This window comes from Palaemon carinicauda, chromosome 25 (genome assembly GCF_036898095.1).
Source record: "Palaemon carinicauda isolate YSFRI2023 chromosome 25, ASM3689809v2, whole genome shotgun sequence".
Lineage (NCBI taxonomy): Eukaryota > Metazoa > Arthropoda > Malacostraca > Decapoda > Palaemonidae > Palaemon > Palaemon carinicauda.
The window spans coordinates 13951167-13959658 of NC_090749.1; positions in this window are offsets into that span (position 1 = coordinate 13951167).

Consider the following 8492-nt stretch of genomic DNA (forward strand, 5'->3'; position numbering starts at 1 on the left):
GACGTCACTTTCAAGTAAAAACACCATGATTATAACCAGAAGCAGAGTGGCGCAGTGGAAGCGTGCTAGGCCCATAACCCAGAGGTCCGTGGATCGAAACCACGCTCTGCTACAACAGTATTTTACTGAGAAATAAAAAGACGTCACTTTCAAGTAAAAACACCATGATTATAACCAGAAGCAGAGTGGCGCAGTGGAAGCGTGCTGGGCCCATAACCCAGAGGTCCGTGGATCGAAACCACGCTCTGCTACAACAGTATTTTACTGAGAAATAGAAAGACGTCACTTTCAAGTAAAAACGCCCTGATTATAACCAGAAGCAGAGTGGCGCAGTGGAAGCGTGCTAGGCCCATAACCCAGAGGTCCGTGGATCGAAACCACGCTCTGCTACAACAGTATTTTACTGAGAAATAAAAAGACGTCACTTTCAAGTAAAAACGCCCTGATTATAACCATAAGCACAGTGGCGCAGTGGAAGCGTGCTAGGCCCATAACCCAGGGGACCGTGGATCGAAACCACGCTTGCTACAACAGTATTTTACTGAGAAATAAAAAGACGTCACTTTGAAGTAAAAACGCCCTGATTATAACCATAAGCAGAGTGGCGCAGTGGAAGCGTGCTGGGCCCATAACCAGAGGTCCGTGGATCGAAACCACGCTCTGCTACAACAGTATTTTACTGAGAAATAGAAAGACGTCACTTTGAAGTAAAAACGCCCTGATTATAACCAGAAAGCAGAGTGGCGCAGTGGAAGCGTGCTGGGCCCATAACCCAGGGGTCGTGGATCGAAACCACGCTCTGCTACAACAGTATTTTACTGAAAAATAAAGATGTCACTTTCAAGTAAAAACGCCCTGATTATAACCAGAAGCAGAGTGGCGCAGTGGAAGCGTGCTGGGCCCATAACCCAGAGGTCCGTGGATCGAAACCACGCTCTGCTACAACAGTATTTTACTGAGAAATAGAAAGACGTCACTTTCAAGTAAAAACGCCCTGATTATAACCAGAAAGCAGAGTGGCGCAGTGGAAGCGTGCTGGGCCCATAACCCAGAGGTCCGTGGATCGAAACCACGCTCTGCTACAACAGTATTTTACTGAGAAATAAAAAGACATCACTTTCAAGTAAAAACGCCCTGATTATAACCAAGAAGCAGAGTGGCGCAGTGGAAGCGTGCTGGGCCCATAACCCAGAGGTCCGTGGATCGAAACCACGCTCTGCTACAACAGTATTTTACTGAGAAATAAAAAGACGTTCACTTTCAAGTAAAAACGCCCTGATTATAACCAAAGCAGAGTGGCGCAGTGGAAGCGTGCTGGGCCCATAACCCTGAGGTCCGTGGATCGAAACCACGCTCTGCTACAACAGTATTTTACTGAGAAATAAAAAGACGTCACTTTCAAGTAAAAACGCCCTGATTATAACCAGAAGCAGAGTGGCGCAGTGGAAGCGTGCTGGGCCCATAACCCAGGGTCCGTGGATCGAAACCACGCTCTGCTACAACAGTATTTTACTGAGAAATAAAAAGACGTCACTTTCAAGTAAAAACGCCCTGATTATAACCAGAAGCAGAGTGGCGCAGTGGAAGTGTGCTGGGCCCATAACCCAGAGGTCCGTGGATCGAAACCACGCTCTGCTACAACAGTATTTTACTGAGAAATAAAAAGACGTCACTTTCAAGTAAAAACGCCCTGATTATAACCAGAAGCAGAGTGGCGCAGTGGAAGCGTGCTGGGCCCATAACCCAGAGGTCCGTGGATCGAAACCACGCTCTGCTACAACAGTATTTTACTGAGAAATAAAAAGACGTCACTTTCAAGTAAAAACACCCTGATTATAACCAGAAGCAGAGTGGCGCAGTGGAAGCGTGCTGGGCCCATAACCCAGAGGTCCGTGGATCGAAACCACGCTCTGCTACAACAGTATTTTACTGAGAAATAAAAGACGTCACTTTCAAGTAAAAACGCCCTGATTATAACCAGAAGCAGAGTGGCGCAGTGGAAGCGTGCTGGGCCCATAACCCAGAGGTCCGTGGATCGAAACCACGCTCTGCTACAACAGTATTTTACTGAGAAATAAAAGACGTCACTTTCAAGTAAAAACGCCCTGATTATAACCAGAAGCAGAGTGGCGCAGTGGAAGCGTGCTGGGCCCATAACCCAGAGGTCCGTGGATCGAAACCACGCTCTGCTACAACAGTATTTTACTGAAAAATAGAAAGACGTCACTTTCAAGTAAAAACGCCCTGATTATAACCAGAAGCAGAGTGGCGCAGTGGAAGCGTGCTGGGCCATAACCCAGAGGTCCGTGGATCGAAACCACGCTCTGCTACAACAGTATTTTACTGAGAAATAAAAGACGTCACTTTCAAGTAAAAACGCCCTGATTATAACCAGAAGCAGAGTGGCGCAGTGGAAGCGTGCTGGGCCCATAACCCAGAGGTCCGTGGATCGAAACCACGCTCTGCTACAACAGTATTTTACTGAGAAATAAAAAGACGTCACTTTCAAGTAAAAACGCCCTGATTATAACCAGAAGCAGAGTGGCGCAGTGGAAGCGTGCTGGGCCCATAACCCAGAGGTCCATGGATCGAAACCACGCTCTGCTACAACAGTATTTTACTGAAAAATAAAAAGACGTCACTTTCAAGTAAAAACGCCCTGATTATAACCAGAAGCAGAGTGGCGCAGTGGAAGCGTGCTGGGCCCATAACCCAGAGGTCCATGGATCGAAACCACGCTCTGCTACAACAGTATTTTACTGAGAAATAAAAACACGTCACTTTCAAGTAAAAACGCCCTGATTATAACCAAAGCAGAGTGGCGCAGTGGAAGCGTGCTGGGCCCATAACCCAGGGTCCGTGGATCGAAACCACGCTCTGCTACAACAGTATTTTACTGAGAAATAGAAAGACGTCACTTTCAAGTAAAAACGTCCTGATTATAACCAAAGCAGAGTGGCGCAGTGGAAGCGTGCTGGGCCCATAACCCAGAGGTCCGTGGATCGAAACCACGCTCTGCTACAACAGTATTTTACTGAGAAATAGAAAGACGTCACTTTCAAGTAAAAACGCCCTGATTATAACCAGAAGCAGAGTGGCGCAGTGGAAGCGTGCTGGGCCCATAACCCAGAGGTCCGTGGATCGAAACCACGCTCTGCTACAACAGTATTTTACTGAGAAATAGAAAGACGTCACTTTCAAGTAAAAACGCCCTGATTATAACCAGAAGCAGAGTGGCGCAGTGGAAGCGTGCTGGGCCCATAACCCAGGGGTCCGTGGATCGAAACCACGCTCTGCTACAACAGTATTTTACTGAGAAATAAAAAGACGTCACTTTCAAGTAAAAATGCCCTGATTATAACCTGAAGCAGAGTGGCGCAGTGGAAGCGTGCTGGGCCCATAACCCAGGGGTCCGTGGATCGAAACCACGCTCTGCTACAACAGTATTTTACTGAGAAATAAAAAGACGTCACTTTAAGTAAAAACGCCCTGATTATAACCAGAAGCAGAGTGGCGCAGTGGAAGCGTGCTGGGCCCATAACCCAGAGGTCCGTGGATCGAAACCACGCTCTGCTACAACAGTATTTTACTGAGAAATAGAAAGACACGTCACTTTCAAGTAAAAACGCCCTGATTATAACCAGAAGCAGAGTGGCGCAGTGGAAGCGTGCTGGGCCCATAACCCAGGGGTCCGTGGATCGAAACCACGCTCTGCTACAACAGTATTTTACTGAGAAATAAAAAGATGTCACTTTCAAGTAAAAACGCCCTGATTATAACCAGAAGCAGAGTGGCGCAGTGGAAGCGTGCTGGGCCCATAACCCAGAGGTCCGTGGATCGAAACCACGCTCTGCTACAACAGTATTTTACTGAGAAATAAAAACACGTCACTTTCAAGTAAAAACGCCCTGATTATAACCAAAAGCAGAGTGGCGCAGTGGAAGCGTGCTGGGCCCATAACCCAGGGGTCCGTGGATCGAAACCACGCTCTGCTACAACAGTATTTTACTGAGAAATAAAAAGACATCACTTTCAAGTAAAAACGCCCTGATTATAACCAAAGCAGAGTGGCGCAGTGGAAGCGTGCTGGGCCCATAACCCAGAGGTCCGTGGATCGAAACCACGCTCTGCTACAACAGTATTTTACTGAGAAATAGAAAGACGTCACTTTCAAGTAAAAACGCCCTGATTATAACCAGAAAGCAGAGTGGCGCAGTGGAAGCGTGCTGGGCCCATAACCCAGGAGGTCCGTGGATCGAAACCACGCTCTGCTACAACAGTATTTTACTGAGAAATAGAAAGACGTCACTTTCAAGTAAAAACGCCCTGATTATAACCAGAAGCAGAGTGGCGCAGTGGAAGCGTGCTGGGCCCATAACCCAGAGGTCCGTGGATCGAAACCATGCTCTGCTACAACAGTATTTTACTGAGAAATAGAAAGACGTCACTTTCAAGTAAAAACGCCCTGATTATAACCAGAAACAGAGTGGCGCAGTGGAAGAGTGCTGGGCCCATAACCCAGGGGTCCGTGGATCTAAACCACGCTCTGCTACAACAGTATTTTACTGAGAAATAAAGACGTCACTTTCAAGTAAAAATGCCCTGATTATAACCAGAAGCAGAGTGGCGCAGTGGAAGCGTGTTGGGCCCATAACCCAGGGGTCCGTGGATCGAAACCACGCTCTGCTACAACAGTATTTTACTGAGAAATAAAAAGACGTCACTTTCAAGTAAAAACGGCCTGATTATAACCAAAAGCAGAGTGGCGCAGTGGAAGCGTGCTGGGCCCATAACCCAGAGGTCCGTGGATCGAAACCACGCTCTGCTACAACAGTATTTTACTGAGAAATAAAAGACGTCACTTTCAAGTAAATAACGCCCTGATTATAACCAGAAGCAGAGTGGCGCAGTGGAAGTGTGCTGGGCCCATAACCCAGGGGTCCGTGGATCGAAACCACGCTCTGCTACAACAGTATTTTACTGAGAAATAAAAAGACGTCACTTTCAAGTAAAAACGCCCTGATTATAACCAGAAGCAGAGTGGCGCAGTGGAAGCGTGCTGGGCCATAACCCAGGGGTCCGTGGATCGAAACCACGCTCTGCTACAACAGTATTTTACTGAGAAATAAAAAGACGTCACTTTCAAGTAAAACGCCCTGATTATAACCAAAAGCAGAGTGGCGCAGTGGAAGCGTGCTGGGCCCATAACCCAGAGGTCCGTGGATCGAAACCACGCTCTGCTACAACAGTATTTTACTGAGAAATAAAAAGACGTCACTTTCAAGTAAAAACGCCCTGATTATAACCAGAAGCAGAGTGGCGCAGTGGAAGCGTGCTGGGCCCATAACCCAGGGGTCCGTGGATCGAAACCACGCTCTGCTACAACAGTATTTTACTGAGAAATAAAAAGACATAACTTTCAAGTAAAAACGCCCTGATTATAACCAGAAGCAGAGTGGCGCAGTGGAAGCGTGCTAGGCCCATAACCCAGGAGGTCCATGGATCGAAACCACGCTCTGCTACAACAGTATTTTACTGAAAAATAGAAGACGTCACTTTCAAGTAAAAACGCCCTGATTATAACCAGAAGCAGAGTGGCGCAGTGGAAGCGTGCTGGGCCCATAACCCAGAGGTCCGTGGATCGAAACCACGCTCTGCTACAACAGTATTTTACTGAGAAATAGAAAGACGTCACTTTCAAGTAAAAACGCCCTGATTATAACCAGAAAGCAGAGTGGCGCAGTGGAAGCGTGCTGGCCCATAACCCAGGGGTCCGTGGATCGAAACCACGCTCTGCTACAACAGTATTTTACTGAGAAATAAAGACGTCACTTTCAAGTAAAAATGCCCTGATTTTTAACCAGAAGCAGAGTGGCGCAGTGGAAGCGTGCTGGGCCCATAACCCAGATCCGTGGATCGAAACCACGCTCTGCTACAACAGTATTTTACTGAGAAATAGAAAGACGTCACTTTCAAGTAAAAACGCCCTGATTATAACCAGAAGCAGAGTGGCGCAGTGGAAGCGTGCTGGGCCCATAACCCAGAGGTCCGTGGATCGAAACCACGCTCTGCTACAACAGTATTTTACTGAGAAATAAAAAGACGTCACTTTCAAGTAAAAACGCCCTGATTATAACCAGAAGCAGAGTGGCGCAGTGGAAGCGTGCTGGGCCCATAACCCAGGGGTCCGTGGATCGAAACCACGCTCTGCTACAACAGTATTTTACTGAGAAATAAAGACGTCACTTTCAAGTAAAAACACCCTGATTATAACCAGAAGCAGAGTGGCGCAGTGGAAGCATGCTGGGCCCATAACCCAGGGGTCCGTGGATCGAAACCACGCTCTGCTACAACAGTATTTTACTGAGAAATAGAAAGACGTCACTTTCAAGTAAAAACGCCCTGATTATAACCAGAAGCAGAGTGGCGCAGTGGAAGCGTGCTGGGCCCATAACCCAGAGGTCCGTGGATCGAAACCACGCTCTGCTACAACAGTATTTTACTGAGAAATAGAAAGACGTCACTTTCAAGTAAAAACGCCCTGATTATAACCAGAAGCAGAGTGGCGCAGTGGAAGCTGCTGGGCCCATAACCCAGGGGTCCGTGGATCGAAACCACGCTCTGCTACAACAGTATTTTACTGAGAAATAGAACGTCACTTTCAAGTAAAAACGCCCTGATTATAACCAGAAGCAGAGTGGCGCAGTGGAAGCGTGCTGGGCCCATAACCCAGAGGTCCGTGGATCGAAACCACGCTCTGCTACAACAGTATTTTACTGAGAAATAGAAAGACGTCACTTTCAAGTAAAAACGCCCTGATTATAACCAAAAGCAGAGTGGCGCAGTGGAAGCGTGCTAGGCCCATAACCCAGGGGTCCGTGGATCGAAACCACGCTCTGCTACAACAGTATTTTACTGAGAAATAAAAAGACGTCACTTTCAAGTAAAAACGCCCTGATTATAACCAGAAGCAGAGTGGCGCAGTGGAAGCGTGCTGGGCCCATAACCCAGAGGTCCGTGGATCGAAACCACGCTCTGCTACAACAGTATTTTACTGAGAAATAGAAAGACGTCACTTTCAAGTAAAAACGCCCTGATTATAACCAAAGCAGAGTGGCGCAGTGGAAGCGTGCTGGGCCCATAACCCAGAGGTCCGTGGATCGAAACCACGCTCTGCTACAACAGTATTTTACTGAGAAATAGAAAGACGTCACTTTCAAGTAAAAACGCCCTGATTATAACCAGAAGCAGAGTGGCGCAGTGGAAGCGTGCTGGGCCCATAACCCAGAGGTCCGTGGATCGAAACCATGCTCTGCTACAACAGTATTTTATTGAGAAATAGAAAGACGTCACTTTCAAGTAAAAACGCCCTGATTATAACCAGAAACAGAGTGGCGCAGTGGAAGCGTGCTGGGCCCATAACCCAGGGGTCCGTGGATCTAAACCACGCTCTGCTACAACAGTATTTTACTGAGAAATAAAGACACGTCACTTTCAAGTAAAAATGACCTGATTTTTACCATGAAGCAGAGTGGCGCAGTGGAAGCGTTCTGGGCCAATAACCAAGGGGTCCGTGGATCGAAACCACGCTCTGCTACAACGGTACTTTACTGAGAAATAAAAAGACGTCACTTTTAAGTATAAACGGCCTGATTATAACCAAAAGCAGAGTGGCGTAGTGGAAGCGTGCTGGGCCCATAACCCAGAGGTCCGTGGATCGAAACCACGCTCTGCTACAACAGTATTTTACTGAGAAATAGAAAGACTTCACTTTCAAGTAATAACGCCCTGGTTATAACCAGAAGCAGAGTGGCGCAGTGGAAGTGTGCTGGGCCCATAACCAAGGGGTCCGTGGATCGAAACCACGCTCTGCTACAACAGTATTTTACTGAGAAATAAAAAGATGTCACTTTCAAGTAAAAACGCCCTGATTATAACCAGAAGCAGAGTGGCGCAGTGGAAGCGTGCGAGGCCAATAACCCAGGGGTCCGTGGATCGAAACCACGCTCTGCTACAACGGTACTTTACTGAGAAATAAAAAGACGTCACTTTTAAGTATAAACGGCCTGATTATAACCAAAAGCAGAGTGGCGTAGTGGAAGCGTGCTGGGCCCATAACCCAGAGGTCCGTGGATCGAAACCACGCTCTGCTACAACAGTATTTTCCTGAGAAATAAAAAGACGTCACTTTCAAGTAAAAACGCCCTGATTATAACCAGAAGCAGAGTGGCGCAGTGGAAACGTGCTGGGCCCATAACCCAGGGGTCCGTGGATCGAAACCACGCTCTGCAACAACAGTATTTTACTGAGAAATAAAAAGACATAACTTTCATGTAAAAACAGCCTGATTATAACCAGAAGCAGAGTGGCGCAGTGGAAGCGTGCTAGGCCCATAACCCAGGGGTCCGTGGATCGAAACCACGCTCTGCTACAACAGTATTTTACTGAAAAATAGATAGACGTCTCTTTCAAGTAAAAACGCCCTGATTATA